Source organism: Ovis aries, chromosome 8 (assembly GCF_016772045.2).
Source record: "Ovis aries strain OAR_USU_Benz2616 breed Rambouillet chromosome 8, ARS-UI_Ramb_v3.0, whole genome shotgun sequence".
Taxonomy (NCBI): domain Eukaryota; kingdom Metazoa; phylum Chordata; class Mammalia; order Artiodactyla; family Bovidae; genus Ovis; species Ovis aries.
In genome coordinates this window covers 8,864,567-8,877,039 of record NC_056061.1, presented here as the reverse complement: position 1 = coordinate 8,877,039, position 12,473 = coordinate 8,864,567, and the positions used below count along the sequence as shown (strand labels likewise).

Below are 12,473 nucleotides of genomic sequence, written 5' to 3'. Positions count from 1 at the left end.
TGTGTGTATATATATGTTTATTATACATTTATGAAGTACATAAGTTTATTATAATTTTACATATATAAGTAAAGAATCTGCCTGCAATAAAGGAAACGCAGGAGACACAGGCTCGATCCCTGGGTTGGGGAGATTCCCTGGAGTACAGCACATAACTCCACATCACATAATAACCCACTCCAGTATTCTTGCCTGGAGAAGCCCATGGACAGAGGCGCCTGGCGGGCTGCAGTCCACAGGATCACAAAGAGGCGGACACGACTCAAGTGACAGAACACACATACACGCATAAATGTATACTTGCAGAACTAAGCTCATTATCTTCTTCAGTGCTGACAAAAGCTTTGTGGTGGTGGTGGTGAAGTCGTGTCCAACTCTTTGCGACCCCATGGACTATAGCCTACCAGCCTTCTCCGTCCATGGGAGTCTCCAGGCAAGAATACTGGAGTGGGTTACCATTTCCTTCTCCAGGGGATCTTCCCGACCCAGGGATCGAACCCGGGTTTCCCACATTGGAGGCAGACGCTTTAACCTCTGAGCCACCAGGGAAGCCCTGACAAAAGCTTTAAGGGTTTACATATATAAAGAAATGTAAAAAAGAATACATAGCAAACAATTTATAAATAATAATAAAATAAGCAATGATCTTTTGTCAGTTTCACATACCCAACTGATTCCCACAGAGCGCTTCTATTAGTTTTTGCAGGACTCTTCTATGTAATTCAACGATGATTTGACAAAATTACATTTCAACCTGGTACCTCTTTTCCAATAAATGTTTTGTTATGAACTCTGATATATGATTTATCTTTGAGCTAGATGAAACCCTTGTATAACAGCTGTATTCATTAAATTGAAACCTCTTTCATCTTTGGTGCTCGATACAACACACTGTGAAGCATAATTTGCATTATTAACGTTTTCTCCATTACTTTTAGCCTAAACAGTCAACACACAATAAATCAAGGCCTGATTCAAAGTATTAGCTACTCTCTGTGGTGAAACATTGCTATTTTGACCATTTTCAAGCTACCAACATGACATCCCTGGAATGGAACTGGGAAGAAATGCACGCCCTCCCACAGCATGCCCACCATGTTGCTACAATGGAGTTACGTAACTGCAAAGGCATAGATAATACTCAAGTAGAATAAAATAAGTGGGATGTGATGTTTTGAGTATTTATGACCTTTATTTTTGATACAATTTATTGAATTCTAAGTTTATAAAATCTGATTTTTAATGATAGGCAGGTTTAACAACTGGCTTTCTAAATTCCTGAAATATTAACAATCAAATGAGCTGGCTCCAGCACATGCCTGCTGAAAGATGTTAAAAACACCTGAAGGTTCTAGCTATAAAAATAATAGCTCCCGTACATTCAGTGCTCACTAGATCCCAGGTATGGTTCTGTGTACTTCAGATTCACAATATTATGTATTCCTCACAATGGCTCTGAGGTAGGTATTGTTATTATTTGTATCTAAGGTATAGATGGAGAAATGGAACCAAAAGAATTTACTTAAGTTCATAAAAGTACAAACTACCTTTCCTAAAGACAGATACATTTTGTCGCAAATTTATTATGACCATAAAGATGAAATCAATATTCAGATGAGACTCAGAATTCAGTAATGAGAAAAATAGCTTTACTGGAGGTATGAATACAGATATAAGGCTGTTTAATAGAGGGAGGCATACATGGTGCCTGGCAAAGAAGAATGAGAGCTTGCTGATGTCCCAGCTGAGATGAGAATGACTGGTTAATATAAGAAGATATTACCGGCAACAAGGAGTGTGCACTTCAGGGTAAATACTTCGAGGGGTGAGTTGTTTGGTGTGGTTGGAGTGGAGGTAAGTATAAGTAAGTGATAGTAGTGGAGACAGGAAATTAATGTGGAGCACAAAAAGCAGAAAAAGTAAAGAAAAGGTTCTTTTGTCATCAAGAGTTTTTTGTTTTTTAAATTATTTTTAATTGAAAGATAATTGCTTTACAGATTTTTGTTGTTTTCTGTCAAACAGATGGGATGGGGAGGGAGATGGGAAGGAGGTTCAAAAGGGAGGTAATATATGTATACCTATGACTGATTGTGTTAGATCATAAAAAAAGCAAGAGAGTTCCAGAAAAACATCTACTTCTGCTTTATTGACTACACCAAAGCCTTTGACTGTGTGGATCACAAGAAACTGTGGAAAATTCTGAAAGAGATGGGAATACCAGACCACCTGATAAGCAACAGTTGGAACTGGACATGGAACAACAGACTGGTTCCAAATAGGAAAAGGAGTACGTCAAGGCTGTATATTGTCACCCTGCTTATTTAACTTATATGCAGAGTACATCATGTGAAATGTTGGGCTGAATGAAGTGCAAGCTGGAATCAAGATTGCCGGGAGAAATATCGATAACCTCAGATATGCAGATGACACCACCCTTTTGGCAGAAAGTGAAGAAGAACTAAAGAGCCTCTTGATGAAAGTGAAAGAGGAGAATGAAAAAGTTGGCTTAAAGCTCAACATTCAGAAAACCAAGATCATGGCATCTGGTCCCATCACTTCATGGGAAATAGATGGGGAAACATCTAAAGTGTCAGACTTTATTTTTCTGGGCTCCAAAATCACTGTGGATGGTGATTGCAGCCATGAAATTTTTTAAAAGACACTTGCTCCTTGGAAGGAAAGTTATGACCAACCTAGACAGCATATTAAAAAGCAGAGACATCACTTTGTCAACAAAGGTCCATCTAGTCAAGGCTATGGTTTTTCCAGTAGTTATGTATGGATGTGAGAGTTTGACTATAAAGAAAGCTGAGTGCTGAAGAATTGATGCTTTTGAACTGCGGTCTTGAGAGCCCCTTGGACTGCAAGGAGATCCCACCCATTCATCCTAAAGGAAATCAGTCCTGAATATTCATTGGAAGGACTGATGTTGAAGCTGAAGCTTCAATACTTTTGCCACCTGATGTGAAGAATTGACTCTTGGAAAAGACCCTGATGCTGGGAAAGATTGAGCGTGGAAGGAAAGGGGGACGACAGAGGATGCGATGGTTGGATGGCATCAATGACTCAACGGACATGAGTTTGAGTAAACTCTGGGATTTGGTGATGGACAGGGAGGCCTGGTGTGCTGCAGTCCATGGGGTTGCAAAGAGTCAGACATGAGTGACTGAACTGAACTGAACATTTAAGTCAGTAGACTCTAAGTAAAGTAGACTGGCCTTCATAATAACAACAAGAATGGGTCTCGTCCAATTAGTTGATGGTCTTAAGAAAAGGACAGACTTATCCCAAGGGAGAGGGAATTCTGCCAACAAACTGCCTTCATATTTGAACTGAAACTCTAGACTGGTCTCCAGTCTGCTGTCCTACTACTATGATCTGAATATTTGCGAACTCCTCAAATTCTTATATTGATATCTTAATCCTCAAAGATGAAGGTATTAGGAAGTGGGTACTTTGGGAGGTGCTTAACTCATGAGGGTGGAGCCCGTATGGATGGCATTAGTGCCTTATAAAAGAAGCCCCACACAGATATGTGGGTAGAGCTAGAGTCACCATACAGAGTGAAGTAAGTCAGAAGGAGAATAACAAATATCATATAATGTCATTTATGTGTGGAATCTAGAAAAACATTACAGCTGACTTTATTTGCAAAGCAGAAATAGAGACACAGACATAGAAAACAAACATGGATACCAAAGGGGGGAAAGGGGATAGATGAACTGGGATATTGAGACTGATATACGTGCACTACTGATACTGTGTATAAAATAGACCTACCATATAGCACAGGGGACTCTACTTAATGCTCTGTGGTGACCTAAATGGGAAGAAAATCCAAAGAGGGTATATATGTATTTGTACAGATGATTCACTTTGCTGTACGTCAGAAACTAACACAGCATTGTAAAGCAACTATACTCCAATAAAAAAATTAAAGAAAAGATAAAAGAAGCCCAACCCAGATTCCTAGCCCCCTCTACCATGTGAGGACACAGTAAGAAGATGCCAGCTATGAACCAGGAAGAGGCCTTCATAGGAGTACATACACGCTGGTACCTTTATCTTGGACTTCCCAGCCTCTGAAACCACAAAAACACATTTCTGTTGTTTATACATTACCTAGTATGTGACATTTTGTTACAGCATCTTGAATGAACTAAGACGCTTACTCTTTAGATGTTGGACATGCCAGCCTCCACAACTGCATGAGCAGATTTATTAAAAATAGATCTCTCTTTCTCTATCCATCCACCCCTCCACATATTCTACTGATTCTACTTCCCTGGAGAACCCTAAAACAATAGGCAGTGGGAGCCAGTATAGAAAATTATGAACAGGGACTTCCTTGGCAGTCCAGTGGCTAAGACTTCATGCTCTCAATGTAGGGGGCCTAAGCTTGATCCTTGGTTGGGGAACTAGATTCTACACACTGCAACTAAGACCCAGTGGAGCCAAATAAATATTTTAAAAAGAAAACATTATAGACAGACAAGTAAACTTTTGAGGTAAGAATTAAAAAGTAAAGAAGCTCCAGGTGGCCATAACTTAATAGAAATAAAGTCATTGCAATTGAGGAAACTGAGGAGAGTAGGTTATTGGTTGGGCCATTGTTCAGAAGGTATAAGGCACAGAGTAGAAAAGAGAAAATGGTAAGTTTGTGTCCTGAGACTGGGTTACATGACTTGGAGAAGTTGACAGGGAAAATGGAGAAAGATGGAAATCTAGATGATGTGACCTTACATACAAAAGGGATTTTCAGTGATGGTGATGGATCAGTGGTCTGGAAGGAGCGTGGTGATTCCAAAGAGATGCACATTTTAGAAACTGAATATGGAAGAGAATGTTACCTCCTTAAGAGAGATTGCAAGGGAACTGATACCAATTGCCACAAATTTGCCTGTTCATCGGAGCAGCTCCAGAATTCAATATAGAATAGGTTCAATGGCAACAGAATGGCTGGAAGGTAAACAGTGGAGTGATCTGGAAGGTGAATTTGCATAGCAAGCAGTGTTTTTACTTCCTATATATGTTTTATGTCAATATGAATAGCAAAGCTTTCTAAAGATGCTTATATCCACACTGCTTAAGTTTGAGAAAGCATCAGCCTTCTAGAGATTAGTATATTGCTGGAGCTACAGAATCACTGATGGAAATTCCTGGGGTCAACTGCCCATTCCCATCAATTTCTTGGTATCACTGAAAACAGATGTGACTGCCTTTGCCATAATGTGTGACGGGGGACAGGAAATGGTGTGGATGGTACAACCTCCTGGCCACTTTAGCTTCTTCTGACCCTTTACATAGTTCTGGTTTCTAGTGACTGAACTTTCCAGAAGTCTTTTAGAGCCTGAGAGCTACTCAAAGCAAGGCTATGGGTTTGCTTTAGAATTCTTAAAATTGACCTTTTGGGTTGTTTTCAGGTTCATTTCATGTCTCAGCTTCTTTTAGTCTGAAGCTCTTTTCTAACAATAGTTTCAATTTGCTTTGAAAGAAGTGGTGACAAAAATATTCTGGGAACTCCAGAACACCTGATGCTATGACTCAGTCCCTAGCGTTAAACTATCTTTTTCAGTGGCTTTGGAGGGGTGATTAGCCCTGAGTGAGAGATATCACCGAAGTGTTGTCCATTATGGGGGGGAGTGTGCCAGAAGATATTTAAAAACCCTTCTAATTAATTCATATATCACTGTTGTAAATTACTAAAATAAGACCCAAGAGTCTGCTGTAGGAAATTCAGCAAATCAATCAAGATATAATTGCTGAGCTCCTATACAAGTTTTCTTTAAATGTTGTGAAGAATAAAAAGATCTGTTAGGATCCTTATTCAGACTAATAGGGGAGGAAAAGAATGATCATATGAAGAAGCAAAAATAAATAAATACACAAATAATAAAATAAATAAACATATCAAGCAGCATATGACAATTATTGTTGAGAAACTGAAGAGATGGTTATGGGTTTGTGGACTTGGAAATCGCCCCAGAGAGTGTGAGAACTGAGAAATTCCTTGAAGTATAGGTAGGAATTAAATAAGGTTAGCTAAAGCAGTGGAGAAGGCAATGGCACCCCACTCCAGTACTCTTGCCTAGAAAATCCCATGGACGGAGGAGCCTGGTGGGCTGCAGTCCATGGGGTCACTAAGAGTCAGACACGACTGAGTGACTTTGCTTTCACTTTTCACTTTCATGCACTGGAGAAGGAAATGGCAACCCACTCCAGTGTTCTTGCCTGGAGAATCCCAGGGACGGGGGAGCCTGGTGGGCTGCCGTCTATGGGGTCGCACAGAGTTGGACATGACTGAAGCGACTTAGCAGCAGCAGCTAAAGAAGGAGGGTATGGGTAAGGGCATGATTTATATAAAGTACACAAAGAGAGTTTAGCTCTAGAGTTAATGTAATGAAGTTTGAACTTTATCCTGTCCAAACTGGAAACCCATTGAAAAGTTAGTATGTAGAAACATAGAAGTGAGAGTTTAGGCATATCAGGCAAATAGTGGAGTGACTAACATAGTTGCAGTTAGGATATTCTTGCCAAATATCCTGAATTTGATGTTTGGCTCTGCCATTTGTAAGCTGAATGACTTTTGACCAGTTACTCATATCTCTAAAGCTGAATTTTTTATACAAAAAAAAAAATTTTAAGGGATAATAATAGCATCTTTCTCATAGTCATGTTTTGTGACTATAAAGGATAAAACGCTTGGCACAGTGTCTGGACCAGAGAGAGTGACAACATAAATAATGATGTAATGACCATCATTACATTGTTGGCAAGAAACTTTTGAAAACAAATGATGGAAGCAGAGAAAAAACTGAATGGAAGGAAAAATGAAGAGTTGGCAAGACTAGTCTGGATGTAGGAAGTAAAAAAGAATGCAATATCAAAGTGGATTCTGGGTTTGGGGCCTGAGAAAACAGATGGTACCACTAGTATTCATGAAAAATAATGCTAGTAGGAGGGAGGCAAGTAACTTCTTCACTGTACTCACTGCCTCTGGAAAGGGACTGGAATTCTCCCCAAGACCAGGTCAGGCATAGGTGTGGCTGCATAATCATCTCAGCGACTGGACTGGAACAGAAAATTGAGACTTTAAGGACTATGAAGGAGGATCATGTTTTGGAAGACATGGTAGAATAATAGGTGAAGAATGAGAAAGAGAAATGATAGAAACACAGACACTAGAATAAAGTATGAATAAAGGAACTGGCTGTGGTTTCTCCAGGGGTCACGTATGGATGCGGGAGCTGGACTGTGGTCACGTATGGATGTGGGAGCTGGACTGTGGTCATGTATGGATGCGAGAGCTGGACTGTGGTCACGTATGGATGCGAGAGCTGGACTGTGGTCACGTATGGATGTGAGAGCTGGACTGTGGTCACGTATGGATGCGAGAGCTGGACTGTGGTCACGTATGGATGTGAGAGCTGGACTGTGAAGAAGGCTGAGCGCCAAGGAATTGATGCTTTTGAACTGTGGTGTTGGAGATGACACTTAAGAGTCCCTTGGACAGCAAGGAGATCCAACCAGTCCATTCTGAAGGAGATCAGCCCTGGGTGTTCTTTGGAAGGAATGATGCTGAAGCTGAAACTCCAGTACTTTGGCCACCTCATGCGAAGAGTCGACTCATCGGGAAAGACTCTGATGCTGGGAGGGATTGGGGGCAGGAGGAGAAGGGGACGGCAGAGGATGAGATGGCTGGATAGCATCACTGAATTGATGGACGTGAATCTGAGTGAACTCCGGGAATTGGTGATGGACAGGGAGGCCTGGTGTGCTGCAATTCATGGGGTCGCAAAGAGTCGGATACCACTGAGTGACTGGACTAAACTGAACTGAACTGAACTGAACTGAACTGAAAGGAACTGAGGAGCTTTCCAGGGGGCTCAGTGGGTGAAGAATCTACTTGCAATGCAGGAGACATGGGTTCGATCCCTGAGCCAGGAAGATCCCCTGGAGGAGGGCATGGCAACCCACTCCAGTATTACTGCCTGGAAAATCCTATGGACAGAGGAGTCTAGTGGCCTACAGTCTGTCTGTTAGTTGCTCAGTCATGCCGGACTCTTTACGACCCCATGGACTGCAGCCCACCAGGCTCCTTGGTCCATGGAATTTTCCAGAGAAGGATACTGGAGTGGTTTGCCATTTCCTTTTCCAGGGCTACAGTCTATAGGATTGTAAAGAGTCAGACACGACTGAAGCAATGGTAGGAGGTGAGGCAGCCCTCAGATTGCTTCCTATCAGTGCCAATCAAACAATGCAACTTGGCACTGTGGCTGAGATTTAGCCTGAACTGTGCATTGCTTCTGCCTAGAAACCCATCCCCTTCAGGGTTAGTCAAGTCATGCCTTTGTATTTGCCCACCATGCTGGACTGTGATACACAGTGAGCAGAGGAAGCATGGGAGGGGAGTAGAGGAAGGAGGGAAAAATTGGGGGTGGGGGTCGCGGGGTGGAATGTTTGATGATAAGACCTTTCCTTCTGGAAGTCCTGAATATATAGCAGTGAAAACTGAGATAGATTTTCTAACGAGAATGTATTTATGTATATTTTGGTAATTTAAAGATAGGGCTTCCCAGGTGGTGCTGGTGGTAAAGAATCCAGCTGCCAATGCAAGAGATAAGAGACATGGGGTGTGATTCCTAGGTTGGGAAGATCCCCTGGAGAAGGGCATAGCAACCGACTCCAGTATTCTTACCTGGAGAATCTCATGGACTGAGGAGCCCAGTGGGCTATAGTCCATAGAGTTGAAAAGAGTCGGACACAGCTGAAGCAACTTAGCATGCACACAGGTAATTTGAAATGATAGATAAATGTATCTATTTATCTATTTGTCCATACATACAATGGAATACCACTCAGCCACAAAAAAGAGTGAAATTTTGCCATTTGCAGCAACATGGATGGACCCAGAGGCATTATGCTGAGTGAAATAAATCAGACAGAGAACAACAAATGCTGTATAATATCACTTGCATGTGGAATCTAAAAAATACAACAAACTAGGGAATATAAAACAAACGATGCAGACCCACAGATATAGAGAACAAACTAGTGGTTACCAGTGGAGAGCGAGATTATGCAGGTGAGGTGGGGGAGTGGGAGGCACAAACTAATGTGTGTAAGACAGGCTAACAGGAAGTATTGTATGACACAGGGAATATAGCCAGTATTTTATAACTATAAATGAAGTATAACCTTTAAAACTGTGAATCACTATATTATACAGTATATCATACATTGCATTGGTCAATTTTTTTTTTTTTTGTGAAAAGAAACAAAGGAATACACGTACACACACAGATGCCCACATAAAACCATGTGGAGGAATATACATGAAACTATTTTTTAACAGTGGTTACACTAGAGGAGTAGGTTTGGTATGGGGAAATGAGAAAGTTTTTACTTTACTTAAACCAGCTGTTCTACTGTTTACTCTTTACAATGACTATCTATTTTATTGAAACAAAATTTTAAGACTATATATATATAATTTATATAACCAGACACATGTAGAGCAGTGGCTAAGACCAGTTAAGCTGGAGAAACTATCAGGCATTCTCTTCTTGTAGCACCGTTATCAGCTGCTCAGGGAAGAGTATTCTGTTTCATCATAACTTATGATAAACTTACCATGAAATGTGTTGTATGAAAGGAGAGAATGTTAGCACTCCCCTGGGTAAGGGTGGAAGAGACTCTCGGGCCTGACAATACACATACGGTTAAGGCATCGCCACCTACTTAGTGGCATCTAACCACTGTTGGGCTCCCCTGGTGGCTCAGCTGGTAAAGAGTCTGCCTGCAATGTGGGAGACCTGGGTTTGATCCTTGGGTTGGGGAGATCCCCTGAAGAAGGGATCTTGTATGTATGTGAGAGTTAGACTATGAAGAAGGCTGCGCACCAAAGAATTGATGCTTTTGAACTGTGGTGTTGGAGAAGATTCTTGAGAGTCCCTTGGACTGCAAGGAGGTCCAACCAGTCATCCGAAAGGAGATCAGTCCTGAGTGTTCATTGAAAGGACTGATGTTGAAGCTAAAACTCCAATACTTTGGCTACCTGATGCAAAGAGCTGACTCATTTGAAAAAGACCCTGCTGCTAAGAAAGATTGAGGGCAGGAGGAGAAGGGGACGACAGAGGATGAGATGGTTGGATGGCATCGCCGACTCAATGGACATGAGTTTGGGTAGGCTCTGGGAGTTGGTGATGGACAGGAGGGCCTGGAGTGCTACAGTTCATGGAGTTGTAAACAGTTGGACACAACTGAGTGACTGAATTGAACTGAACCCATTCCAGTATTCTGGCCTGGAGAATTCCATGGACTGTATAGTCCATGGGGTTGCAAAGAGTCAGACACAACTGAATGACTTTCACTTTCACTATCGTGAAATAAAACTTTAGATTAAAAATCAAAACAAAACCTGGGCAAAGAATGTGTTCTACTTCTTGTTATTTAGATCATCAATCATACAGTAGTTAAATCCCAGCAATTGGCATCATATTAATCAGGTCACGATGGCTAGCTTTTTCTTATCTTTTACTCTCTCATTTTCTGATTTCTTTTCCAGTCCTTACTTAGCCCTAATTATTTGATAGCTTTTTCAGTAAGCAACATTGAAATCTCCAGTCTTATTGAAAATGAATTAGACTATGAGACAGTCAGAACAGTGATATTACAATGCTTCTCTGTATATATTTAAAGATTTTCTGAACAATATTAACTATAGCCTGTAACTTTAAGTCACATTTAGTCAGTCCTGAAAATGGAGATGTGCAAGTGGGTTCTAGACAATAATTCAGAGTGTTGCATGGTGCTAAAAATTTCCTGAGGGGTCGAAAAGCTCTCTTTGGGTTATTAGGGAAAGAAAATGGACTATTGTACACACAAGGGATTTGGGAATGAAAGGTACTATAGAAATAATAGGACTAACTGTTATTACTTTATTAATTGTTATTCTGTTTTGATTGATTGCTTTCTATTTCAAGTCTTAAAAGATTTCAATTTTATAGAATTTTGTGTAATTTCTTTCTTTAAAATCTCCACTTAATGATATTTTTCACCTCATTTCCTCTGATAGTTCAGTGCTTAGAAACCATATGACATTATAAGACAATAAAAATAATTTTCTGAGGTAAAATTAACTTTAAAGACAATGGTATGGCTTAGACTATACCTACCATTTTTATGTTAGATGAAGAAAAATATATAACACATATAGACAGACACGCTGCTGCTGCTTAGTTGCTGAGTCATGTCTTATTCTGTGTGATCCCATGGACTACAGCGCACCAGGCTCCTCTGTCCATGGGATTCTCTAGGCAAGAATACTGGAGTGGGTTGCCTTGCCCTCCTTATAGACAGACACATATACCTATACAAATAAAAGCTTGTTTTAAAATTTGACTACAAAGTAATGTAACCTCATGATGGGTAATTTGGAAAACAAAGAAAAGTATAAATAAGAAAATATTTTAAACATTTCTAAACTATATCAATTAAACAAGTCTTTAATAGTTCAGTGTATTTTCTTCCAATTTTTTTTCTTTTAAATATTTGCATACACACGTGAACATTCTACATACATTTTCTTTTCAAAATTGGGATCATATTCTTTTTTGGGGGGAGGGGAATGCCATGCCCCATGACTTTCAGGATCTTAGCTCCCCAACCAGGAATCGAACCTAGGCCTGGACAGTGAAAGCTCTGAGTTCTAACCACTGGACTGCCAGGGGATTTCTGAGATATTCTAGCTATTTTATACCTATTCTTTAAACCCATTCTGAGAATCTTTTTTTCATTAGACTAAGCATTATTTGTAAAAAAAAATGTTTAATGAATATATAATAGTCATCACTTGGCTGTATTAAAATATCTATAAACATTTCATATTGCGTCAGTTGGGGTTCTGAAAGGAAGCAGTCCTTTCAGAATACCAGTCCTTTCAGCGCACCAGTCAACTGATGCACTAGCTAGAATTAATACAGGGATGCTTTGCAAGTGTGAGTTCAGGGCCAGGGACACCAAGAGGGATGGCAAAGAACCCAGGAGCCAGGCCACACAAGCCTGAAGAGGAAGAGGGAAGCATGGTTACCAGGATCTGAAGAGCTGCAGCCATCAGAAAGGGTCTCCCGACAGGAGCTTCGGTGAAGAACTCAGCTGCTCCCAACCCCAGCCTGGCAGGGGCTTGTGAAGCCAGTGCTCCAGTTTCTCTCTGTTTCTGTCTTCCAATCTCATGCTTCTGCTTACCATTGACCAAACCCAACCAGAGATCAAAGAACAAGAGAATCAGCTGATGTTGAGAATAGAGAGCTCAGCAGCTGCCCTGGGACAAGAGTGGGAAAAGGTGGACAGTATATCTGAACTGGTAAATATTCAGCATACTTATTGTTTTCAGTGTTCCCCCATCCCCACCTTTTCACTATTAGAGCAACAGAAAGAAAGAAAGTGAGGTTGCTCAGTAGTGTCCAACTCTT

At 40.7% G+C, this 12,473-nt stretch overlaps 1 long non-coding RNA gene and 1 other non-coding gene across 3 annotated transcripts in view; one reads left to right on the top strand and one right to left on the bottom strand.

Moving 5' to 3' along the window:
• The window catches only part of LOC132660226 (uncharacterized), a 297,177-nt gene that overhangs the window by 229,403 nt on the left and 55,301 nt on the right, over positions 1 to 12,473 (bottom strand). The gene's annotated exons all lie outside the window — the stretch shown is intronic.
• LOC114116241 (U6atac minor spliceosomal RNA) lies at positions 9,642 to 9,767 on the top strand. The gene has a single exon (XR_003590234.1). It is a non-coding gene; the product is annotated as a U6atac minor spliceosomal RNA (small nuclear RNA).